Genomic DNA, 27,742 nt, shown 5'->3' with positions numbered 1-27,742 from the left:
CACAAGGTCCTGGGTTCAATCCCCAGTGCTTCCCTTAAGGGGAAAAGACAAATAAGCAACAAAAAGAATAAAAAGAAAAACAGACCAGAAGAAACTGTAAAGTACTGATTCTGTCATTTACACTTTTGATATTTTGTTCAGGATTTTTTGCATTATTATTATTTCAAAAAAACATATTGCACTAATACATTATTCATCTTGATTTCGAAGTTCTTTTGCTACCTTCTTAGATTTTGTGCCTGAGGCGAGTGCTTCACTTGCATTGCCCTCGTGCAGCCCTGAAGCGGGTGTGGGAGCAGAGACGTCATCCTTTCAAGAGCCTTCCTTAGTCCCCAGAGGGGTCTGTTGGAGACTTCCTCCCACATTCCTCAGTTTCCTCCACCTCCCTCCCAACTTGAGTTGCCAACTGCCTGCTTGACCATTAACCCTCTGGATGCCGTTCTGCTGCTCCTTCAAACACACTTTCTCCCACTGGCTTCGTGTGTGTGTGTGTGTGTGTGTGTGTGTGTGTGTGTGTGTAATTATGAAGAATAAAAATGATTATGTAAAACTGAAAGTGGGCAATTACCCCAATTTTCAAAAAATGAGAAGAGAAAGTAGATTCTACCAGTTATAGACCAGTGAGCATGAAGTGGATCTCCAGCAGAATTCCAAAACTGGATTATTTCACAAGATGATTTTATAAACCTTCAGAAAGCAAAGTGGTTTCCAATAGCAGCTAGTATAATTTCACTAAGACCAAGAAATGTCAAATGAACCTCATTGCCTTTTTTGACAGTTATTAGACTACAATAATAGATTAGGGGACTGCAGAACACAGGGACTACCTGGTCATGCACCCAGCAGTATCTTTACACTATTGTTAACAGGATAAAGAAATGTAGCCTAATGATTGAGTATTAGGAAGAGTTGTCACTGTCTGATTCTGATTGACTGCAGGCAGATTTAGTTTACTATAATATAAGCTCACCAGATGTCAAAAGAGTAATGCAGCTGCAAAAAAATTTCAGGTGATCTTGGCTACATTTAAGTCCAAATGGCTGAATGCCTGCTCTACTCTCCCACTGGTTTCCCAGGAATACTGTGCTCAGTTCTGGGGGTCCCACTTTTGAAGGGACACCGACCAAGTGAAGTGCTTCCAGAGGACAATGAGGCTGGAATGGGTTATAAAACGAGGGGGAGGGCATAGCCCAGTGGTAGAGTGTGTGCTTAGCATGCACAAGGTCTTGGGTTCAGTCCCCAGTACCTCCATTAAAACAAACAAACAAACAAGCAAATCTAACTGCCTCACCCCCAAAAAAGTTTACAAAACATGTTAAATAAAAAAATCAAGGTCAAGTATTTAGTGTACAGCAGTGAAGCCATCAGAGGAACATGATGGCTACTTTGAAATATTTGAAGGACTCAGAAAAAGGCAAACAAAAACAAAAACTGAATCAACTTAATGTAACCCAGAAGGGCAGAATCAAAGCCAGACAATAGAAGTTATTTTTTAAAAATCAACTCAACTGAAAGAAAGGCCTCTCCCCACAGCCTGAGCTGTGCCCTAGCCAGAGGGCCTGCCTTGGGAGGTAGACAGTTAACCTCCAAAGAAAGCTTTCCAGTTAGGAAGCCTCACTGGGATGTTGTAGACGGGATTTAAATAATTAGATGAGGTTGGAGCTCAAGTCTTCCTGGGTCTCCTCCAAATCAGAGATACTATGAATCTGTGTTTCTTTTCTTTTCTCCCTTCTAGCCTTTCGTACGCTTTCTGCTGCAGTGAGTGAGTTTTTGAAAGATGCTCTTCAGCCATAACCCATGGTTCTGACCTCTTCCACCCTCTGACTCTGCTCTCCAGCCCTCCTCCCGTCCGTGCCTCCTTGTTGCCATCTCCCTTCGTTCCCCTTCAGGCTGTGCTTCAGGCTGTACAGTGCTTCCTGCTTTTCCCACAACCCCCACTGAAACTGGGTTAGGTGGAAAGAAAAGAAGAATAGGAAAAAAGAAAAGAATAATAGGACCCAAAACTGGATTCAGGCAGCACACTGTACCGGTTGTGCTGTGCTGTGAAATCCCCACGGCTTGGTGCTCTGGGACACATGCAGGCGTTCATGGAACTGACTGAACTGGGTTCACGTGAATTAGCCTCAGAAGAGTCTACACATATACACATGCTGTCATCTTTCTGCATAACACTCAGTGCCTGTAACATACTCTGTTCTCTCTGCTCTACTGGTAAGTTCCGAAGGCCAGGCCGTGACAGCCTGGTCTCTGCTGCATCGCCAGGGAGGATACAGTCAATAGATAGCGGTTAAATGAATGAAGAATTTCTCTTACCCCTGCCCCCTACAACTAGACCGATTAAGATTATGCTGATCAAAGTCTTGCTTAAGACTAAACATTAGACAGTGCACAGAACTTTAGAGTTAACAGAGGTGTCAGAAAATGCCTAGCATGACCCCTCCACCTGACAGATGAATAAACCGAGGGCCAGAGTGATGAAATATTCAGCTAGGAAGTAGCAGAGCTGGGAATCCAAACCAGCTCTGGTTTCTGGGAGACAGAATGTTGTACGAATAGAAAACACGGGTTTTGGAATCACATGAAAATCTGGGTTCCATTGTCAAGTCTTCTTACCAATTCCATGATCTTGGGCAAGTAAATCAGAGTCTCCAAGCCTCATCTGTCTTCAGAAGTAAATGGGAAAGATAATACCTTCAACCAAGTCACCAGCACACAGGATATGCTCAGTAACTGGTAGCTCTGATAACCATCACCAAGCCCAGTGCTCTGTCCGTTACAGCACATGGGCCCTTGGCTTTGTGCCTCTAGGAAAAGCCATGTATCTACGCTAAGTGGAAGAAAAAAGATGGGGTCAAACCAACCCCGAGTGCCTGCATTTTTGTTCTCAAAGACACAGAGGACTCACAAACAAAGGAGAGGAACAACTGTCACTCACACGGATGCTCTCTTTCAGCTGGGAGCACGTAACGGTGAAGGCAGATCCATTTCATTCAAGTACAATGTTTTCTGAGTCTTCTTTGGAAATCTAGCCTTTCTCCTCAGGTTTCTACATTAGAGCCTCCCATATAGAGAATAACACAGAGCCATTGGCACTTTTAAGTATATATTATCTTCCAGCTATCCTGGGTGGTGCTTGAGGGCACAGGGCAGGGAGCATGTCCAGTTCAGAGATCTGTCACTGTGGGAGCCTACCAAAAGCCAGGAACGGATACACAGGGCATGTTGATGCCTTACCCCTTCCCTTACAGCTTGCTTTCTTGCCTCTTCATCTGCTGCTTCTGATGGTCCCCAGACCTGTTTCCAGCTTCCTGGGTGACACAGTTCCCTTCTCCTTTTTTGATGGCATTACTGTTGCGATGTCACACTCTAGACACTCTGTGACTCAGTTCCTCCAAGGGAACTTCCCTTTTTCCTGCACACTCTGCCCTCTTAGCATTAATGCTTGGTCTACCCAGAACTTCTCATCAAACTGGAGGCTGACCATTTAGTTTGTATGAGTGAGATAAACTCTGGAATTTGGCAGCCGATGTTTTGAGGCATTTATCATTGGATTTTCACAACAGCTATCATCCTGGTGTGACACATACAGACAAGACAGAGGAGATGCTTCCCAGGATAAATCAGCCTAAAGGAAAAGCATGCAATAATCTTGTCTTGTTGGACCTATTTATTAGACCGTTGGAGGAATTCGGGAGCTGAGAAGAGGAACAGTCAAAGGGAGGTCAGGTTTGTTTGTCAAAGCAGACACTTGAATGTTCTCTTTTAGAGCACAGTCAAGAGGTAGGAATGGGTGGGAGGGAATAGGATAATGCTGATTAATACCGTAGGTGGAACCCCATGTAAATTTTGTGGGTATAAGACTTGCAGAACTGAACTAATTGTGAACTATAATAATTCCACGTGTGTTACTTTAGTTAACTAGCAGTTATTGAGTTTCCAAAATCCCACAGCAATTCTAAAACATAGCAACTACTTGGATCACAGAGTGAGCAAAGGATAGCAACCCAGACACAATCCCCGTGGGACGAGAGGATTCAGGTTCCAAGGACTTGGTCCAAAATCCTCATTTCCCTTAATCCAGAAAGTTCCTGTTCCTTGAAAAGCCACTGACAAAAGGTCAAGATTTGGGCAACTAGAAAGAAAAAGAGAATCATGCCTGTGGTCATGAATGAGAGAAATTGTCTTTGCACTTAAAGTGGTTCCTCTCAGGGATAGAGGGGACCACAGTGACCTTATCTCACTCCTGACCATCAGGGTCCCAGTTCTTCTCAAGTCTCCTGAGTTCATGCTAAGATATTTCCTATTGTCTATATCAGCACTCAAAAGCTACACCTTAGAAGTAGTGTGCCCCCAAATCTTCATTACTCCCCCATCTCTATTTAAATTGAGAAAATGGAAAACAGCCTAATCCATCTAATTCATCAAACTGACCGACAAGACATCAATGAAGCAGTACACTTTGTTCTTGCGAGGCTATGTGCACTGTGCTTAGCAAAGTGTTTGACACGTGACAAGTGTTTCAATAGAAACTGCTGCTGGCAATGATGAAAATGATGGTAATTTTTCAGATATAGATTAGACCTGGATCAATGCCAAGGACAAATGGATACCTTTTACTGAAACTCTGACTCCTTTGAGGGGAGCTCTCTCACGGACGAGGAGGGCTTTCTTGCTCTGTGTGAACCGGGGAGGAAGATGCCCACCTCAGCTGTGGTGAGTAAGCAACAGAGCTTTAAATTATGTTCTATGCAGCTCAGTCCTAGAGTTGCTTCTCCCGCATCTGCCACTAAGCACTCAGCATGAGTGACACTCCAATAGCCCTATACTGGGGTAATCTGGAAACAAGAGCAGAGGGTCACCGTCAGTCGCTTTGCAATAATTTAAGCAAATGGCAGACAAGTGCACCAGGAGGTTGTCATCACGGTAAGGCTGGAAGGTTGTAATACCTTAGGGTCAGTCTGAAGGATGCCAAGGCTGTTTTTAACTTGCCCTCCCTGCATTAGATGTGAGCTAGGCTGCTCTCCAGTTTTTATTCCAAAGATAGTAAATCTGTGGTTGGAAATCTCTGGACCTTAATGATACACATGTTTGAGAGATGGCTCCTTGAAACTCTGGACTGTGGTTTCAGTTAAGAGTTCATCAGAGACAGTGGTTTATTACGAGAGAGGAAGGGGCCTCTATGCGGGAGATTAATGTTTACTTTGTGTTAAAATTTTCTGTCTCTGAGACTGAAAAGTAGAATGGTCTACCTTGGAAAACTGGATTCATTTTGACTGGGGCAGGGGATAAATGGGCAGACAAAACACACAATTACTGAATGAGTAATTTAAGGACAGATGGAAACAATAACACAGATAACATAGGGATGATCCAGACTACAAACACATAATTTATAACATTTTGGAAGCAGTTAATAGCATCTGAACAAGGCCAGGAAAATAGTCAAAGCACAGAGACCACTGATATATTGAAATACCGACCACATCTCATATTTCTCTTCATGGCTAGCGTGTCTGAGGACACACTCAGTAAAGCTATTAACATGGATGGCTACATGGCTGTTAACTGATACTCTGTCCAGATGGGATTCTCCCTGGGGAAACCAAATCACAGAGCGAAATAATCAGCAAATAGGAAACAATTCTCCAAATGACTATGAGTTCTGTAGAGCTAAACTCTTATGGACCTCAAGCTCTGGCAAAAAGAGCCTGTATGATTTCTTTGAGGGTTCCACAATATAGTTTAACTCACTTTCCAAGCAGACAGGGATGGGAGACCAGGAAACTTTCTCAGAGGACTTCCATACTTTTCTTATGAGCAGTTTAATTGGTTCCCATATATTTTCTTGTCTATGGCCAAATGATCCTCTCCCACCTATTCATGTGAGAGATACACCTTGGAGATTTCCTTCTTTCTAAGCACGTTTTACCCTTTTCCAGTGGAATGACCAAAGTCTCAGAGTTAGGAACACCATCTTAATTACCAGCTATTGCAGCCTAAGCATCCAATCCATCAAATTGAGCGACAAGGCAGTGACCCAGGGGGAATTTCCACTTCTTCTGAAAGGGAAGGCACAGACTCAGATTCCTCTCCCAGGGCAGGTCACACACCTTTGCAGAACCAGAAGCTGGGTAGTCAAGGACTAGCAATCAGGGAAATCTGTGCCCACGCTACTAAAAATTCATCCACGGCCCCAACCCTTCTAGCTCTAAGACCAGGCCAACTCCGCTGCTGCTCTACATGGTTCCAGCCTCTCTGCGGTGTAAGAGACCAGCAGTGCTATCGAAGAGTCAGCTTACAACGATCAACACAAATACCTGCCTGTTAACAGACAGTGATGTTATAAATAATCAGAAGATTAGTTTTTTTTTGCTACTAGTGTGCTTATGATTTTTAAATGTGTGGTGGTAAAACCAAACTTACCTGTTCAAATTACTCTCCCTTAAACACACACCCACGGACAGCAAGGGGAGGAGGAGACAGATTCGGGGGGCACAGAATGAACACTTTACAAGATAATCTAAGTAGAGGGCAAGCTGGAGGCCAGGATACTGGACAGGATGCCCTGCAAGCTGTCACCTAACTGGGAACACCTTTCTACCCTTCTTCAGACGCCTTTCTCCAGTAGCTGGAGTCCGTTGCTGACACTCAATTCAGTGTCAGGAGATGGGGGCGCTAGTCCCACGGCTGCCACCAGCCAGTTTTACCAACTTGGATGACTGACTTCTCTTCTCCGGGCCTGGTTTTCCTCACCTGTAAAAGGTTAAATGAGATGATTCTAGGCTCTGAAATAGCCAGGAACACATAAAAGTGAAGCCACTGGAGACAACGAAGTTCCTAATTTCTAAGTATTTCTTATCCAGAATTCATCGTAAAACTAAGCAATGACTGAATCATTGGAAGTACCTGCCAACAGACCATTTCCTGGGTAAAGGGTCTGCATCTACACTGAAGCCTTACATTTAGTCTCCTGCTGGAAATGGAGTGGAAGAAATCAGAAACACCTGGAAGAGAGGATGGTGCCTTCAGACTGACAAAGAAAGGACATTTTAAAATCTTGCTTTGGTAATAGAGGTAAACAAATAAACAGGCGGATAAAACACAGCTGAGACATTTCTCCCCCCCGATTTATGGTGCTCTTTTGGATGATGCCAGCTGTTCAGAGATTCCTAGAGACTCTTTTTCCTTTGCTTTGTACGTAGAACAGAGACGTGCAGTTGCACCAAACTACAGACGTTGTGATAATGCAGCAAAGGACACCTAGAAATGGGGGGTGGGGGCATGTGGAGACAGAGAGTCAGGACAGACAAGCCATGGAGAACTCTAATAGAACAAGTCAGAAAGGGCCAGACAGGCAGTGCTCATCACCTGCTGGGGCTGTTCCCTAAATGACAGAAAGATCCTCTGTCGGCCTCAGCAGGCCCACGGTTTGCTTGGCTTCTGGCGACAACACTTGTAGGAAGCATGTGGCTCAGTGGTGAATCAACCCCACAGAATATGCCGGACTGGATGAAAACGGAAACCATTATGTTACCTGGCTGGAGTGGAGGTATGGGGAATAGCCTAAAAAATTCACTTCCTGGACCTAAAATTTCATGACCCGAGAGATAAGAACAGTCCTCTGGAAGAGAAAAATTTATTTTAAGGTGTTGTGTACCTTATGTAAAATAAAATTAAATTTAAAAATCAAACAAAATAATAAAATAAAATAACAAAGCCCATTCAAAAAATGATTCTGTGGCTTGGCCTTTCAAAAGTCCCAAGTGGAAAAAGCTTGCAATTACATGTTTTGGAAAATTTTCAAAATACTTATTAATTGGGTTCTGCAACATAATTGTAGGACCTGGTAGCAGACAGACCAGGGGATGTCATCCCTGCAGCACTGTGTCCCAGAGAGGCCCACTCCTAACTAATCCCAGACGGATGAGGATTACTCAGTGTTGACATGACAGATTTTCCTGTCACCCATCCAGCAATAAGGAGCTCCATCTTTTGATAATACAAATAAGACAATGCTAATTTTTTTAAGACAATGCTAATTTAAGGTACATGGTCCCTGACATGCACCCTGCTAAAACAACCTTTAATCCAGGTGTCAACCCTAGAATCTCAAAGTACCCTTGAGATCCATCACCAGGATCTCAAACTCCAGTCCTTTGAAATTTCTCACTCTACTCCTCCCTTAAATCTCTTTTTCTGTTTCATCATTCTCCCAGTTTATCAGTCATCTTCTGGCTTTACTTTCCTCCAGGTCACTTTCCTCAAGAATTGTCTCACCAGCACTCTCAATGCCTTGGGGTTTTGCCAGACCTTCCCAAAGCATGTCCTGCCCAAGAGAGATCCAACCAACTGCTCTCTCTGCCCAGGTATCAGCTCTGGATGGAAATCTTTTCACTTGCCCCCAGTCAATCATTTTGACTCCAGAACTTTTCCGGTCTTCTTGAACTTGCTACCCCACTTCCTACTTTGTTCTCGGATGACTTCACTTCTTCTTCACAGAGGAAACAGAAGTTACCTCTTAAAGTTACCCCTGAAATCATCTCTTGAAGTGACTTCCACTGGTCCTTCCCATCTGCGCTTCTGAAAGTAGCACTTTCCTGCTTTTTCCAAGAAAGGAGCAGTCCTTTTCTCCCCTTACACGGTTTTAATGAGAGCTGAATACATCAATAAATCTAAGATACCTAGCACAATGCTTAGCAGGCCATAAATAATATGGGTTCTTACTCATTCTTCTCTCTACAAATTTAATCCTATCTATCCTTAGGGACCCTACTCTCTTAGCTGTCTCTTCTCCTTCCTGTATCTCTATTTATTTATTTTTATTGAGGTGTAGTCGATTTACACTGTTGCGTTAATTTCTGGTAATTTCCTGTATCTTCAATCTCTCCCTTTCTGTCCAGCTGCCTCCACCTTTATTGACAGCCATATTCAAGAGCTGTCTCTCTTTTTAAAAATCTTGTTTCTATTCTTACTTCTCTTCTAAATGTCCTCCTTTCTTCCAAACATTGAGACTAGTGCCCCCAGCTCTCTGCTGCCTTCAGCCCCTCAGCTCTGGGCAATGTTCCTGTCTGGCTCTCGCTTCATCTTCCCTTACAACTTCATTGAAGCTGTTCTGGCTAAGTTTACCGACAACTCTGCTCTAATGGCTTCTTTTCAATATTCATCCTGTTCACATTTTCATCTCGTTACCTTCTCTTTCAACTCTGCTTCCTTTCTGGTACTTCATACTTCAATTTATGGCTATTGGCCTGGTTCGGATGACATCACACTAGAACCTGAATGTAATTTGTGCCCCTGCCCCTTCCTTCCCCCAGCCTCCCCCATCCACCTGCTACCAAATCTTGATGACTCTTTTTTAAACTAACTCTCACATCCGGACAGTCCATCCCCCAACCTTTCTCACCAGAGTTTAGACCCCATTCGAGTTTCCAAAATTGCACCTAGACTACCCAGCAGCCCCTTTAGGATCGCTGGCCTTCAGGCTCTCCCTGTTTCTGGCCACCGGCCACACGGCTGCCAGAGTTTTCCTAAAAAAAAAAAAAAATCTGTTCTTCTCATTCTTCTGCTGAAAACTGTCTGGGGCTCCCAGTTGCCTAAGTACAGCTGAGTACCTAGACCTTCACAGTCCGACTGCAGGTCACTGCTCCAGCTCATCACCTCTCCAATAGCGCATCTTACGGTCTGAATAAATGACCTTCCTGACCACATCAAACACCCCACAACACGGCGTTTCTGCAGATGCCGTCTGACTGAAATATGCTGCATCACCCTTTCCCATTTGGAACGTGCCTACTCCCCTTTTAAACCCCAGCTCAAAAGCCTTCTCAGATGTACTTGGGCTGTTCTGCTCACTGCTCTGGATCTGGTGTTCCTACACTACTTTATTTTTACCCCTTTATAGCCATTAACCAGTTGCCTCTGACTCTTCCACTCTGTTTACCTTCGTCATTAGACCCTGAGCTCTTTGAAGAAAGAATCATCTTATTCAACTCTGTATCCCCAATATCCATCTGGTTTCTTGTATAACAAATGTTTGTTGCAAGAATATAAAGAGAGGATGTGGTTATATATATATATATATATATATATATATATATATATATATATATATATATGGCAGAAACAAACAAGAACAGAATAAAATTGTGGTAGGAAGACATTACATCCTGTCCATAACTGGTAAAGATAAGATACCCCAGTAGAAAAGGACAAGAGATAAGGCTACTTCACCAGTGCTCTGAAAAACCTACATTCCAATCCATCAACTCATTTCTGTCCATGGTCCATACAGGGATAAAAAGCATAAAAAGTGTAAATGTCTATATTCCCCTCTCTCCAATTTCAGGCTCGTTGGTACCACTTTTTATCGTCTCCCAAGACCAGTTGCCCAAACTTGATCACAGTATCATCAGCAGTGCAAGTATACAAGATGCCCAAAGGCTCAATGCCTAAATTAAAACTGGCTGTTGCTAAGAGATAGCAGGCTTCAGACAGAAGAGCCAAAACCTGGCACCAGCATTGAACTCAGGGGCAGGAGGCATGCAGATGTATTCAAATGATCATTCCTGGGGAGAAAAAAATTGGGTAAGATGATTTTAAACCAATTTTATAAATCCTCTCATCTCATCCTCCATTGGGCAAAACACCCTTAAGAAAACAGACCTGTTGTCCCTGCTAATCTGTTCTTGCTTTGTGACAAGCCAAAATATATCATTCAGCTTGGGGTAAGCTAACTGCTGAATAAAGCCGTCAGCGCAGACGAATTTACCTGGGTTTGTACTTTCTCACACAAACAGCAGGAAGCTCGTGCACGCAAAAGACCAGCCAGGGCCAGAAACTCCCATTCTCTACTGATTGTTGCCAACTGAATTCAAATGGAAGGAATGGCCTCAGCCAAGATGAAGAAAGACATCAAAAGGATAATTTATAGGGACCTGAATCCTGAGGGACTTGCTTCAGCTCCCTTTTGGAAGTGGTAGTTTCCCTCAGGCTCTACTGTCATTTCTTTGCCTTACACAGATTTACTTAGCCACTGGTTCAGCTGGAGCAGGCTATGGGGCAGGACTCTCCCTTCAGGAGAATCTACAAGAAAAGGAGGCATATCACAGTTAAGGGGAGTAGTATAATGCCAACTTTCAGCATTTTCTTTGACTTAAATGTCAAGAAAACTTGGCAGTGGATTCACATACCAAAACCTAAAAGAAAGACAGCAGGTGTCAAGGAAAGTAACATGGTCTACCTCTCTGTCTAAATTCCTCTAATTAGGTTTGCACGAGTGTCCATATTTTAAGGAGTCCCTTGTACACCCCTACCCGCAAAGAGAGAGAACTAATGAAAGCTGATGTGAAGGGCTATGAGAAAAAAGATGGCATGGAAAATTTAGGGTAGCATCTACAAGAGTAAGAATGATATCATGGTATTTAAGAATGGAACACAGTATTTAAAAATAGAACACTGGTTTAAGTCCCGGCTCTACCACTTCCTGTCTATGTGATCTCTGGCATCATGTCTGATTGTCCCAGTTTCTGCAACTATAAAATGTGGATAATAATAATTTATTCTGTATAAGGTTCTCATAACGATTAAATAACAAAAGAGCTCTATGAGCAATAACACATAATGTAAATGGTATTTTAGTAGTAATAAAATCATAATAATGAGGACTTTAAGGTATTTTTGTTTACTGTCCATACTCATGAGATAGTTAACTATGTCATCCTCAGCAGAAAGGGGACATTTTCAGATAAAAACTTTGTATTAGCTCTCTACTTCCAAACAGGTTGAGGAACTTGTTCTGGGGATTCAGTGAAATAAAGACTTGAGCATGGAAAGCTCAGTGTCCCGGTAGAGAATTCGGAGGAAAGCAGAAGACAAAGCGATGACGGAGACAGCTGTGTTTGGCTCCAATGGCTGTGGGACTGACACTGTGGAACCAAGCTCAAGTCTGAGCACAACAGAGCTGAGAGGCCTGAGTGAGAGACAGAGGCTTCACATCTGGGAGGCCCCACTTTGAACGTGATGGTGGTAAAAGAAGTCCTGACTTGCGTTCATTTTTCTTCCCTTTTTCCCCCAAGATGCATAAAAAGTTTCCTTGGCTTCAAAGCCACGCCAGATGAACTGCCTGAACAGACAGCCAAGCAGCAGAGGGTAAGCACACCTGGACGCCCCATTAGAGGGAAAGGAAGGAAAGTGGCTTCTGCTTTTCCCTTAACGGACTGCCAGTCCTTCGTTTCCCCAGGCCTTTGAACAGACATCCATATGGCGCATGTCAGTGCTCTCCACTGCTCTCTGCATCAGAGACGAAGATACTTTTTATAGTCCTTGCAGGGCATATTCTCTGATTAGTAAGCCTGTTTAGTTCTGGAGGGAAAGATCAGCCTCCGCAAGGCTGGCCAGCCAGGAGAAGGGTTCCTTTCTGAGTCACACTGTCCCCTCCATCGCTCCTTGTGAAGTCAGAACTGACTCAACAGCAGTCTTCACTGCTATCCAGTCTTTACTGCTGGACTTGTCAAAACAGCGTTTTAGAGGTTAATAACGGGAAACCATACAAACATTCAATGTGGATGGCAAACGAGCCCCTAAGTGCCCTATTAAACACAAACGTGTGCCTGGGAAGGGACAAGCCTTTTGAAGAGTCTTATGTTTTCACATCTGCCCAGCCAAGCTTGTCTCATTAACTGGTCCCCTTCACACGCATTGTTGGTTGGTTTTATTCCCCTCCAAAAGAATGGTTATGAGCAAAGGGGCATGCATTTAATTGCTACTCAGTCTCCCGAGACTTAAGGAGGTAAGTCTAAATCACCCATGTCTAAACCAACAAAACATGATCTACTCTGTGTTCTAACCAAGGACAAGAGACACAACATCGTTATTCTTGCCACCTGAGCACTGTCACACCAGCAAACATGAGCTTCCCTGACCAGACCGACAGACAGGGCGGGTGCCCAAATTCTAAGCAGGGCTTCCACTCGGGAAGTTCGGCCAAAGTGAACTCTTTTTTGTCATCAATGAGATCTCCGAGGAGAACTGGACCAAGTCTGTAAGAGGCTGGAACCAAAGCCAGTGCCCTCCACCCCCCAAAAAAGAGTAAATAAAAAGTATGGGAGGGGAAAAACCGAGCTCCTCCAGAACCTGGTTAACTGGAATTCTTCCTGCTAACAAGTCCAACCAAGCCAGAAGACAACGTTCCTTCCTGGCTTCTGCCCACCCCTCTCAAACCTGCTCTTGTCAAAGCCCAAGCTTCTCTCCAGGATGCCTTCTTATCTGATTAAAGGGAATATTATGCGAAATATTCAGCCACCTCAGCACTGGCTGTGTGGGTGTGCTGGATAAAATCTTCATGAAAACGCCATCACAGGTCATTTGTTTAATTTCAATTCTGCAAAATGTAAAAATAGAAAGAGCTGCCGTGAAGGGCTGAGGCTTGACAGCTTCAATGAGAAGGCTCCAAGAGCACAAAAACCACGCTGTTCCACTGGATCGCCTGCTTTCTTCCGCTGCCAGAGGAAAAAGGCGAAGAGGAAAAAACCTCAAGGCGAGGTGCAGCTTTCACGTATCTTCTGCTCTTTTCCCCCTTTTGCCCTTTTCTTGCATTTCTCTGCATCTTCCTCATGCTCCATCTGTTCCTTCTCTCTCCTCCCACTTTGCTTGCTTCCTCTCTCTGCCGTTCCACCTGCCTGCCCCTCGGGGTCGTGTTTTTCTCTTTCCCAGGGACTGGTTTGCTCCCCAAGCTCCACACCCTCACCTGGGCCGCCCTGGCCTTCTGGGGCTGCTCCTCTCCAGGCTCCCTGGGTCCCACACACTTTTCTAGGACTCACTCTTCCATCTCATTTCCATCTTTACCCCCTGCCCCTTCCCCAAGTCCCAGACACCGGAAATGTTTAGAAAGATGGAACTTCAGAGATCAGTTAGATCAGATGACACATGAGCTGCAGGGGCTGCTTTTTTTTTCGTTCCCTCTCTTTTAGCTAAATATGTGTGCTATTCATTGAGCTCAGCAGCTCCTGGCAGGTGGGCAGGCAGGTGGTACCTCACTGGTCTTGCGTTTTGGACAAATCAACTTTTAATTTTATGAAGGTTTTTTCCAAAAATAAATAAATAAATAAATAAATGCCCAAGTTGTACCCTCCAATTCCAATCCTTGAAGCCCACAGCCACCTTCACATCAACTTTAATACAATCCCAGCTCAGAAAGCGACACTCTTTTGAATCAGGAGTCCTAGAGCTGCACTAAATGCCCACATGGGCGCTGGGAGGGGAGAGATGCTTCCTGCTTCATTCACCCCTGCTGGGGCCTTAGAAAGGTCCCTCTATTTGACCGAGTTTCAAACCAAAGGATTAGGTTGTTTCAAGTCTGTTAACAGGGCTGATGGAACCAACTCAGTTGCGCTTGCTCACTGTGCCCAGAATGGGCTCCTTGCCCGTGGAGCCGTCTGCCTCCACTGTGGACTGCCGGCAACTTTGTCTCTGAAGACAGAACTTCACTGTTGGTTTGAGGAAAGCTTATCAGAGAAGGTGGTTAGCAGATCACTAACTCATATATTCATCAAGGTCAATCTGGTCTAGAAAAGCACTTAAATGCCTGTCTTTGCTGCTGTCTCACAGATCTGTGCTTGAGCCCACTGCTAAGTGTTCCTCAATCTAAAGAACTCTATTTTCACACACCCCCCAAATGAGGCATCAATAAATTAGGGTGACCCTTACAACAGCATCTGCCTACTCAGGATCCCCTGTCCTAAAACAACTCCCTTGCATCTGCTGTAACACTGTTTCCACCCTCCTGCCTCTTATTAGCAATGTTCATTCGATATGCAGATGTGCAACGTTACCCATTGCGTACAAAGCAGAGTGGATCCTAGGGCATCTCTTAGAAGCCAGAGTCTTGCATACACAAAAGTGAAGGATATATGGAACCCCAGCCTCTCAAAGATGCATGTGGGGTCTCTGCTTTGTGCACGTTAGGGTTCTGGATCAAATCAAGGAAATGATGATTTTAATACAATTTGAAGAATAATCACGCCTTGGCAGAAAATGAAATGTGGTTCCTGATGTACCAATTCACAGAAGGGGGAAAGGGGAAGAAGAAAGAAAAGACCCTGATCAAGGTGAAAGGACCACAATAATCAAAACAGAGTATAAACAATAGCAGGCACCCCAAGAGAAAGCACCCTCTCAACCAGGCAAGCGGAGTGGGTGATAATTCACCGCATAATGTAAATAGCAGCCTAAAGCCACAAGCAGCTGAAAGGACGTGCCACCTGTGTGAAAGCAGCAGACAGTGGAAGCAGAGCAGAGCAAACACCGCTGGACAGCAGCTGCAGCCCAGGGCTGGTGGTTTCAGTGACGGGTATACACGCTACAGCTGTGTCTGACAGCAGAGCCCTGGCAGGGGCGTCAACAGTCAGCTAATGTGCAAAGACATCAAATGATTGCGATTTCATTCCAGCTCTATGATCCTTGAATACAACTGAGCAAGAAACCAAATAAGGTACTCACATTTGGTGACAATGTCATGTTGGGGTACTACAGCAGGGCCCCAGTTTGGCTAGGTACTGATCAGTTGCTCATAATAGTTTCTTTCCAACATTGACACCAAAGCCCAGGCCCAAATCTCAGAAACCAAACAGCCTTTGAGTGTGTACAGGGGAAACCAGAACTTCCACAAGCCCATCAGAGTCCTTGGGTCTCCTGAATACCAATGATGCCCAGCAGAACTCTTGGTCCAAGTTGCAAGTTGAAGACAAGACCTTCTGAGCAAGTTACAAACTACATGAGCCTAGGGGAGGGGGCCTCAGGCAAACACCGGTGACCTCACCAGTGACCTCACGATACACCATCAATGGCAGCCAGTTCAGGTTGTAAGAAGCAGTGAAGGTGACATGGATAAGGATGTCTGGTATGAGCAAGAAACATGATCTTCAAGTAAGGAACAAAGGCAGAGGCACCGCTGAATAGGCAGAATAAACATGACCCTGACCCAGAGTACAAGACTGAATTCCTCACACAAGAGATACACATCTACACTTTGTCTTCGAACCTTACATATGCTGCTTAATGAAAAAAGAGAGAGAGAGAGAAGCAGGTCACATGAGAACAGTGTGGACACCCCTCTTTGAGTGCACCTGTTTCACAGCGAGCCTCGAGATCAGATTAGGGGCAAAGTGGGACCTTGGGGTTAGGGACAGAAATGCAGCATTTCCAGCTTATTTTCAATATTAGCTTCTTGAGCGCAAAGAGACAGTCCCAGGTGAGATCCTTCCCTTCAGAAAAACCCCCAGCAAGAGAGCTCTTCGTTTGTAAAACACTGATTGTAGCTCCAAAAGGTGATGTGCCCATGGAAGTGCTGGCAGAGACAGCTCAGCCCCCTGCACAAACTTCTTCATCCTCACCCAGAGTGGTGGGATTACATCTGCTGCTGCCATGAAAACATTTTATTATTATTTTATTTTACAAGCCTTTTTCTCCCCTCGGATAAAGCTAGGGATCTTTCAGGGATATGCGATGTGCACAATCCTCCTGCCCTACCCTGCTCCGATCCTGGGTGTGTGGAGTTGTCTCTCACAGCTGCTCCAGGTCTACCAGCACTCAGAGCCCAGGAACACGCTATCAGCTGCTTGTTCATCTGTGGCCTTGGAGCCAAGGCACCCAGCTAAGGAACTTTTGGGGGAAAGAAGTTTCCCCAGGCATGAGGTTGGCTGATGGGTGCAAACAAGTTGTTTGGGCTCTGACAACTTCACTCTAACCCCTACACCTTCTCATCCCTTCATCCACTCCATAGGACTAACTCCGTTTCTTCTAGAATGGGACTCCACGCACTCCTAGGTTCAAACCAGGAATTCCTCTGACTACTACTGGACCTTCCACCTCCACCCTGGGAGGAAATTAGGGAAAGCAGAAGCTCGCCCTAGCCTTACTGGGTCCCATCAAATTAACCTCATGATGTCCACTTTGTCTTTCTTCCAAACCTTGGATTTCTACCACCAATGGGAATAGGCACAGGATTGATGGGGCTGGCCAAGTGGGTGAGGGAACACTGCCCAGAACAAGGAAAGCTGGTGTCCCCAGTTCAAACTTTTGCCAGAAAGCTGGAGAAGAGCAGACACTGTCTCCGTGCCCACCACTCGCCTGAGCACATCTCCAGAACTGAATGGAGAATGAAGTCAGCTTAGCCATCGCTGGAAATTCATGAAGGAATAAGTCTCTCTCCCAGTGGTTCTCTTGGGACGCCAAATCTCAGGTGTGGACACCACAGCCGGGCCACAATCCATGTTAATAGCTTTACCATACCCTCCAGTAACTTTGAGGTCGCTCTAAGGAAATTTGGATGAGAATGGCACCCCGCCCCCACCCCATGCTCCTACAGCCTCCAGTTTCCCCGGGATCCCTCAGCATCATCCCCAGCACCCAAGTGTGCTTCACCGGGGTCTCAGGAAGGTCAAGAAGTTCTTACCTGGCTCTGCTGGGAGAGGCACTCATTGGCGAGGCGGGCTGGGAGCGCCGGTCAGCGGCGTCCAGGGCACACGAGCTGCCGGCGACCGCTCACCACGTCTCCCCGGGAGCCTGGCTCTGTGAGGAGGAGAGCCAGTCCCATCTGCGGGAGGAGGAGGAGCAGCGCGGAGCCCGAGGACGCCGGAGCCCCGATACGGCGCCGGGCGCGGGGCGGCCGTCTGCGCGGGGGGCGGGGGCGCCGGGCGGGAGGAAGCGGAACCCCCTCCCCCCGCCGTGGGCTCCGAAGCTCCCCGCGGCTCGGCGTCCACTCGTCACCGCATCGCCTTCCAGCTTTCTATAAATATCTATCTGCCCCCTCCCCGCGCTCCTGCGCTGCTCTCCGTGCCGTCCCCGACCCTCCCTCCGCGGCTTCGCTCGTCTCAGCCCCCTCGCCTCTCCTCTCCGTCTCTCCCCGCTCCTCTACCCCACCCCACCCCCCGGAACCGGGTGAAGCCTGCCGCCTGCCTGGATTCTCCCGGTGTCGCCTCGCTCCAACACTGAGCACTGCAGTGTAACTCGGGGACACACGACCAGACAGTTCCTTTAAAACCAACCGCTTCTTTAAAACCAGACCATCAAGTTTAGTGAGAAAGCCAACACCAGAAGCGCAGCTGCCTGCGCCTGGGAGGGGATATTAGCCCATCTGGAAACAGGATCACTACGTTTCACGCGAAGCTACGAACAGGCAGGTGAGGAAGGCGAACCGCACGAGTCCACAGGTGACCAGCTGGGTCTCCAGGATGGGGCGGAATCCGGACGGGCGGTATCGAAATCTTGGTACTGCAAAGCAGGACAGTACCCGAGAAGTCATCAGGCTCAAAGCGCTCATTTTGCAGATGAGAGAACTGAAGCTCAGAGAGGTTCATTAACTAGCTCAGGATCACACAGCCGGCTAGGGAAGTGGAGACCTGAGTTACGCGATTGTCAGGGGATCCACGCTTTCACATTCGAAAAAGGACACTCTGGGTGTGGAGTGGCCCAGGAGGGACAGTGTCAGTCTTCTTCATTCACTCTTACCCAGGGCACCCATGTCCCCAGGAGGTTACCTGAGCCCAGGAAGAAAACATAATTAGCCAGTTTACAAGTAACACTCCATCCTCATTAGAACTACTTCTCAAGCCATCTTGTCTTCCAGGAAGGCTGTGAAGAAGGAAACACACCAAAGAAGCAACCATGCTTAATCCATAAAAAATGACAAGTCCTTTTTCATCCATCTTCCAGAGACCCAGCTAACAAGATCTGCTTTTAAACTCCCATTTTCCACTTTCCTCTCCATCCTGCACACCATTCTGATCTCTCTCTGATACAGATATTTTCACATTACCAACAAAAGAGAATGTATTTTCCCCCATCTTCTTCTTATGCCTACACTAAAATACTACCTGGCAGTATCAGCCTATAAATCAAAGGAGTTTTCTCACTGGAAGACGGCCCAGAGGGTCATAGCAGTAATTCCCTTCCCAGAAGATCCTATTATTCCCAGCAGAGTCTTCTCACAAATGCCCTTCCCTCACGCATTTCATGACCTCAATGACAGAACTGGAACTGCTTCTCTGGGCGATGGTATATGGCTCCTTCCTGCCAGGTGGCTTCCAATACTTTGCATTTACTCATATACTCTCTTTGGGGACATTATGATATTTCACAATTATGTACACTGAGATAACACAGAGGGAAAAAAATCTCCCTGGGAGTTGTACTATAAAGCAAGAAGGGGTCTGTCCTTTGTCAAATGCCATTGGAAAACAGGAAGCAGAGTCAGTAAGAGTGAACTCTGTAATAGGTACCCCAGCACCACCCTTTAGCAGATATGTCAACTTGGAGAACACACTTAACCTCTCTAAGCCTTAGTTTCATTAAATGAAAAATGAGAAAGTAACCAACCCTGCCGCAGGAGTAAATGCGATTCTGAATGCAGACTCAGTGGAACTCGATACATCTGAGGTGTTATTCATGTTGTTGTTCATATTGCTATTCAGGGAGAGACAGTCCTCTGAGACCTCATACCTAAGCCTACTAGCTAGGTAACTCTGACCAAGCGCTTAATCCCTCCCCGCTTCTCTCTTAATCCAAGCTATCTTAATCTCTAAAATGTGGATAATACTATGCCCTTTGTAGGACTACTGAGAGGATTAAATGAAATGATTCATGTAAAACACCAAGCATAGTGCCTGATACGTAGTAAACATCCAAGGTGTATTAGTTTCAACTTCTTCATCTCCAGTTAGAAAATGTGTAATCTTGAGCAAGTTACTTAACTTTCCGAAACCTCATAGGGTTGCAAAAATTAACATAATATCTGTAGATGATCTGGCACAGTAGTAAGTGATGACTATATGTTAATTACTTCCCTTCCCTTTTGGAACTGTTCAACATTTATTTTTTACCTGGAAGCATTCCCACCACATCTCAATCACTCACAATCTCACTCATTCTTTAGTTACACCAATTTTTTCATTTAAATGTATTTACATCTTTCTCACATTCCCTCATTTATTTAGCAAAAATTTCTTAAACACTTATGTGCTGCCAGGCACTGTGCTTTTACTCTGACATGCATGCATTTCTTTTGTGTGATTTTAAATTCTCAAGAGCTGGGAATGTGTTTTCTGGGTGTTTTAATCTTTCACCACCTCCTAGAGATGTAGTCATAGTCAGAGAGTCACTGAGCTAGACGGAGGCCTACAGATTATATTGGCCAGCATTCTCAATTTACAGTCCAGAGAGGATAATTGACTTACACACATTTTGAAGCTAAAACCATGGTAGTTTCTTGCCTTCTTATCCAGTGCTCTTTGAACTATGCACACATTTCTTGCCATCTGTACCATGAACACCAGTTCTTTGGAATATTAATAGGTGGCACTCCAACAAAGGACTTTATGGCCAAGTATATTTGAGAAATAATGGGTTAAATAAAGTAAACCATGGTTTGTTTTGTTTGTTTTCCTGCAAGACTTTTCAGAGCCTTTATCATATTTATGAGCATAGTGAATGTCCAAGGGAGATAGTGCACCTCATTTGTTCAATGCATTCAATTAGGGAATGCTTTCTCATAAAGCACTTGGGGAACTGGGGATCTAAAACACAGATTTAGGAAACACAATGCTGCACCGTGGAAATGCAACCAACCAATGTGACTGCTGTTTGTGTGACCTCCAGACAGGAGTCCAGAGTTAATGCATCCTGGGCATTCAGTCAGTCCCCTTTCGAGGTCTAGGAACTTGTCTTTTAGATGCAGTCCTCAGAAGGCACATGTCACCATGGGTCTCCTCTTCCCTGAGCAACTTGCCTGGCACAGGGAACAGAACAGACTCCTCACAGCCGTGGAAGATACAGTTCTTCCTCCCCTGCTTTGATTCAGGGCCCATTTCCAGGCTGCTTGGGCTGTGGGGCGCAGTGGTAAAGAACATGGGTTTCTGAGCTAGACAGATGCAGGCATCAGTCCCATCTCTGTTTCTCACTAGCTGTTGGATCTGTATGAGGCAAGCTGCTGAACCTCTCAAGCCTCAGTCCTTCCATTTATAAAATCAGCATCATAATGCTGGATGGAAATACTATTGCACTCAAACTCCTGGCACCAAGTTAACACCCCAAAACTCTGGCAATAATACTCAGAGTAATTATACTGCAGTAGTAGAGAAGTGGCAGCCTGAGTCGCCAATAGTTAGTGTGGTGATACAGCTGAGTTTTGCTGAACCCCAAAGCTCAGTCCTTCTCCTCTTCCCTCTCCCCCGCCCCGTAAGCCAATTAGAGTCACACCATCAACTGCTCTGCTCCCTCAGAGCTGGGAAGAAATGAGTGGTAGATACTCCAAGCTCAGAAACAAGCAAAAAGATATTAATCACTAATATAATAAAAAGTTTCCTTTAATTGAGCAGCTGCTAAGCACCAGGTACTGTGCTTGGTGATTTCTCTTTCCATTTCTGGTCATTATCTATGCATAGATAACCACTTGAACTTCTTCTTTTCACACATTTCCCACCTCCCCAGTGTGGAAATAAAGAGAACTAACGTTCAGAAAGTTTATGGGGCCAGAGGCCAAGTTCATCCAACAGCAAAATGCACAACTACCGGCTTCCCTGTAGCGGTTTCACTCCTTGGGGAGCGCAGGTATGTTGTGTACCAGCCCATACGTTATGGGATGTGGCTGGGGCTGGGACTATTTGTCTCCTTCATGGGAGGAGCAGTTGTGGAACAGATGTTAATTAATGTCCAATAAAGTACAAATGGAGCCAAGAAAATTTCTTCAATTGTCTCCCTGCAAGGGCTTACTCACTGGACTCCGCCTGTCAACCTAGGATGTGTGAGAGACCAAGGACTCCCATTAGCCTGCTAGAAGGGACTCTGCTTATCGCGGTGATCATCTTACAATATATGTAAGTTGAGTCATTACACTGTATCCCTTAAACTTATACCATGCTGCGTGTCAATTATATCTCAGTAAGACTAGGAAAATAAACAAATAAAAGGAATCATGGCATTAGCTGATCAGAGAGGACATTTTACATAAACAGAGAAATGAAAACATCATTTCTTCCCACCGCTTGTAGGACCCCAGGCCTGTGCACCCAGGACAGTGAATTAGTGCTTTCTCCTTCCCTCTCACTCTCACCCAAAATATCCTTTCAGACGCCTCCACACCCCCTCATCCTTCATCCCTAGCAAGAAAGCCATGCTTGGGGTTAACACATGACTCCCTCCCAACTAAATCTGCCCAATAACTAGTTCCCGACAGGGGCCAAGTCAAAGCACCAGACACCCTTGGGCTGCAGCCTCAGCTGATGGAAGGGCTGGCTCTGAGTCCTCCAGGAGGTCAGAGCCCTAAAGGCAGTCGTAGCCGACTCCAACTCTTGGCAGAAAAAAACAGGCTTTTTTTTTTCAAGGGGATTTGGAGAGAAACCAAGCTAATAAGAGAGAAAAGGCAAGAGGGAAGAAGAAAGAAAAGCTTTGTTGTTTCCTCAGGCAAAACATAACAAGAAGCTTCTGCAATAAAAATTACACCTGCATGGCTGAGATTGGAGGGGACAGAACCACCCGGAGTCCGCGTTCTCTCATCAGAGGGTTCTGCTGTGTCTGTGGTTCTCAGAAACATCGCCGTGCGGCTGTGCGGGTTGTGTGTATTAAGGGGCTGGGGTGCGGGGTGGGTATGACACCAACATTTTATAATAACTACTACCATGCAGCAGATTTTGTATTGAACGCTATCAATGTAAGATTTCCTGTCATCCTCACCATAATCCTGTAAAGTCAGTTCCGTCGTCCCTGCTTTATAGAAGAGAACACTGAATTTTACCAAAGGTTCAGCAACTTGTCCACAGCCAGGCAGGCAGCAGATGGTGTGGGAATGTAATCTTTCTTCTGTGACATATAATAATCTCAGTTACGTCACATTTCAAACATACTCTTACTGGATAGCGACAGGCTTGTGAGGGACATCAAACATTCTTCTCACTTTGTACAATGAGCAGACTGAGGCTCAGAGAGGGGAAGGAGCTCAAAGTCAAGCAGGTAGAAAGTCACATACTCAAGTCTTGAATTTAAGGCTTATTCTACCACTCAGTCACTCGAGCAAACAGACTTTCCAGATTTGGGGGTCCTAATGCCCCCCAAGAATCAGAAAATATGTCATTCCTTGAACAGTATCCCTGAAAAATTCCCATGGCCAAGCCAGTCACTGCAAATGGCAAATGCTGGAAGGAAAAAAAGTCACAGAAGCACCCCTGGGATTTCCAGTCCCTGGTCAGGGGTTCCAGGAGTTGGAGCCTCTCTGTTTCTGTCTCTCATAGACCTTTAAGCCAAATGTTCAGTTTTTCCTGTGTAGAAATAATATGAAAGATGAAATGGCAATAACATTAAAAGCATACCCTTATATAGCTCTCACAAATTTTAGGCACTGTTAAATGGGATTTACATTTTATCACTCCTTGAATCTGAAGTCATGCTATGAGGCAGATACATTACTGTCTCCATTTCGTAGATGAGGAAAATAAGGCACAGAGAGGTGAGGAAATCTGCTCAAGATGACATGGCTGGGAAGGGCAGAGGTAGGATTTAAACCCAGGGAATCTGGTGTCAGAATCCAAGTGCAAAAGAGCTAGAGGCTATCAGGATATTGTTAGCTGCTCTGATGAGGTCCTCTGAGCCCCAGCTCACCAGGATAGATAAGGGAGACCCTGGGGGTAAGCGCCTGCATCTGAGGGAGGGATGCTCTGGGACCGTCAACCCTACTCTTGCCAGCTGATCTTTGCCCACAGGCACTTGGCTAATTCCTCTACCCATCTCCCTGCCAGAGTCACCAGCTGCCCCTTGTCAGCCCAGCACAAAGGGAAGCCAGATTGGCTAGGGGAGAACAGCAGTGCCTCTCCCTCTTCTTGCCAAACAGGGGACTTCTCCTCCCCTCCCCCTTCTCCTGGGAGCACCCATCTGGCCTGTATCACCAACTGATTTGTGCTTTGAAAAGCCTGCTTTCAAGTGAGGGCAGTGGGATTCAGACCCCTGAACCAAGTCTGTTAATCCAATCAGGGCATTTTCCCTGATTATGGGCATTGTCCAACCCTGCATGTACAACCCTGTCTACTGAAGACTTTGAAACACAGCTCCACCAGAAGTCTGGCCACAGAGAGGGACCAGGCCCCTAGGCCTTTCTTCAGGGGCCACTTCTGACCTCAGTGATTTTAGGATGGCTTCCTCCACCCTCTCTTTCCCCACTGGGTGTTGTGACACACTGTTGAAAAATAGAGGTAAAGGGGTGTGAGTCGGGTATGGAAGAGGGGCTGCATGAGGTGGTGGGTAGATTCAAGCCAAGAGCCCAGGAAGCCCAAACTCAAGTCCAAAGTCACTGGTGACAAGCTGTTTCAATTTGAGAAAGTAACTGCCCTTCTTTAGGTCCCACTTTTCTCATCCCTAAAATGGGAGAGCTGGATTAGATGGACCTTATGAGATTCCTTCCAAAATATGTGAAACGGGAAGACTCCTCTAAGGGGCACAATTCCAAGAAGAGAACAGGAAAGAAGCCAAGGTTGCTCTGCATCCCCCGGCCCCTTCCCTCGGGGTGTCTCCTAATGTGTCTAACACACAGAACTCCCGTTCTCCAGGACTCTGCCCTTCGACATGACCTGGTGGGCGCTCACGTAGGCTGCTGGGCCGAAGTCCCTAATCCCGGAGGAGTGACCATATGCAGAGCTCTCCTTTGACTCCAAGCAGTAAGTGCCTGGAATCTGTGTTCTAAGAAGTTTCCTGTCCCAGGCTCACGGATTCTCTCCGCTGAGCCTCCCAGACTGCCCACCTTAGAGTTAGGTCTTTATTTGCCTTCTGACTTTGCTTTCCTCTATCTGATCAATACAAAGAAAAACCCTGATGGGCCCTTACAGGCTACCAGGCAATTAGCTAATCAGAAATCTGGTTAATAAGCTTGGCAACACAAAGTGTCTCATAGAGAAAATCTATCGGACTCTGTCACTGACAGGCAGTGGCTACGGAGGACAGCAGCAGATCAGAGGCTTAAAGGGCTTTTTTTCTGGCTCTAACTTCCCCTAGTCTGAAAGAAATAAGACAAGGCTAGAAAGAAAACCAAGTCAGGGCAAGCGAGGAAAAAGCAGAATTAGGAAGCCAGTAAGGTATCTTGGGCTGTACTATAAATCCCAGGGCTCGGCGCTGAGCCGTGCTGAGCCGGCTTCCTACAGCACTAAGTATAGCACCACACACCAACGAGCAATCAATAAAGCCTTTCAGGAGTGAGGATGGTGATGAAATGCCCTGGCCTTTGTCAAAGTCTCATCACTCATTCTCCGTCACCAGGTGCTTCACCTAATGACAGAGGCCACCACTAACTACTATATAGAAAATAGATAAACAGCAAGGTCCTTCTGTGCAGCACGGGGAACTACATTCAACACCCTGTAATAGCCTATAATGAAAATATGAAAATGAATATATGTATGTATGTATAACTGAATCACTATGCTGTACACCAGAAATTAATACAACATTATAAATCAACTATACCTCAATTTATAAAAAAAAAAAGAGAGAGAGAAAAGCCCACCCAGGCAGATGGCACATGGCATCTGAAGGGGATGGTGACAGGCACTGGGCAGTGATCCAAGCAGCGAGGTCCCTAAACAGGAGATGCTCTGAAAGGTGAAAAATGACAGCAGCAGGGAGGTCTGGGGGGTGCCAGCTTCTGGATCCCACTCCAAAAAGTGCTAGTGAGAACAAACAAGGGTCCTACCCCAGAAGAGCTGGGTCCTGGGAAGGCTGTAAAGTCAGGACCACTTACAGAGGAGGAAACTGAAGACCAAGGTTGTATCACTGGCACATGGCAGAGCCGGGATACAAACTCAGGTAGCCAGAATCCAGATCCTGGATCTTTAACTACTCTACTACTGCCTCCCAGAGCAAGGCTGGATCTGCATGTTTAGGCGGTTTAGGGGCCTGATGGGAACCTGGGAGGTCATCATAGAGTCAATCCTGGAAAATGTTAAATGACTGACTATAAATCATTATGTAAAGAGCCTCCCCGTGTGACCTGGTGGGAAACTGCAGACTCAGAAGGCACACGATAAGAACCAGGAAGTGAAACCCTAATTCAGTGAAGAGACACTAAGGAGAGCCTCCAGTCACTCTAATTCAAGTGTCTGGGCTCAGGCAGCCCCATCCGAGTGCCGAAGTAACACACCAAATGCAATCTCCGACCTAGAGTCAGTAATTCTGAGAAATCGTGGGAAAGTGAAGGACCAAAGCCCTGAGCTCAGCTGTAGTTTCCAGAAAAGCAGGGATTGGAGAATCGCTAACAAAGTGCTAGGAGAGATGATTAAATGCATAACTTAAAGCTACCAAAGCAGAGTCAACCCAGAGTCCCTAGGAACCAATCATGCCAACAAAAATTTACTTACCATTTGGATAGGCTTACAATGGAAGTCCAAATATGCTTATTAAATCTTTGTGTATCTTTCACTCATTCAACAAACATTAATTGAAAGACTGCCATGTAGGATATCATTAGTTAACAAGACAAATACCTTTTCTTGCATCCCCATATTCATTGTAGCATTGTTTACAATAGCCAAGATATGAAAACAACCTAATATCTCATCAGTGGATGAATCGGTAAAGGAGATGTGGTTCGCTTATACAATGGAGCATTACTTGGCCATAAAAAAGATGAAACACTGCCATTTGTAAGAACATGGATGGACCTTTAGGGTATTATGCTAAGTGAAATAAGTTGGACGGAGGACAAATACTGTAGGATTTCACTTATATGTGGAATCTAAAAGTGAAACAAACCAACAAAACATAACATAATTAGACTTACAGATACAGAGACCAGATTGTGGCTACCAGAGGCAAGGGGGTGGGGGACTGAGAAAAATGGGTGAAGGGGATCAAGAGGTATAAACTTCCAGTTATAGATAAATAAGTTGAAAGGATGTAATATACAGCATGGGGAGTGTAGTCAACATATTAACCTCATGTGGTGACAGATGATCACTAGACTTACTTTACTGTGGTGACCTGAACATTTTGCAATGTATGTAAATATTCAGTCAGTATGCTGTGCACCTGAAACTAATATAATATGCTATGTTACTTATACTTCAATTAAAAAATCTTTTCTCTCACTGAGTCTATTGGGAAGAGTCAGAAAATTAACAGGTGAACAAATAAAATTTCAGACAAAGGTAAGTGCTAAGAAGCAAATACAGCACAGCCATGGGGTAGAGAATGATTATGAGTGAATTATTGGCTGGCTAATGATTATTAGCCAGAATGATGGGAAAGCCCCTCTAAAGGTATTTGAGCTGAGGCCGGCGCACTGAGAAGGAGCCAGATGTGTGGAGATCTGGGTGGAAGTCGTGCCAGGAAGAGGAAATAGTAAGTGCCAAGTTCCAGATACGTGAGTAAGTTTGGCACGTTTCAGAAACCAAAAGAAAGCCACTGTGTCTGACCTACAGTGAGGGAAGGGGACGTGTCAGGGGGTGAGTGGGGAAGTGGGCAGCTTTGCAAAGCTTTGTGGACTGTGGTAGTGAGTTCAGGTTTTATCTTCAGTGAAATGGAAAGCAGTTGAAGAATTTACGTAGGAGAACTAACATGATTCAAATTACTTTTGAAGATGGCTCTGGCTGCTATCTGGAGAGCTGTTTGGAAGCAGAGCAAGAGTGGACCCAGGAAGCCAGTTAGAGACCCAGTGCGTTTGTTCAGGGGAGAGAAGTTGGTGGCTTGACAGAGGGTGGTCCCAGCAGAAGAGGTG

The sequence above is a fragment of the Camelus bactrianus genome, chromosome 33 (genome assembly GCF_048773025.1).
Source record: "Camelus bactrianus isolate YW-2024 breed Bactrian camel chromosome 33, ASM4877302v1, whole genome shotgun sequence".
Classification (NCBI taxonomy): Eukaryota; Metazoa; Chordata; class Mammalia; order Artiodactyla; family Camelidae; genus Camelus; species Camelus bactrianus.
Note: the sequence above shows the minus strand (reverse complement) of the source record.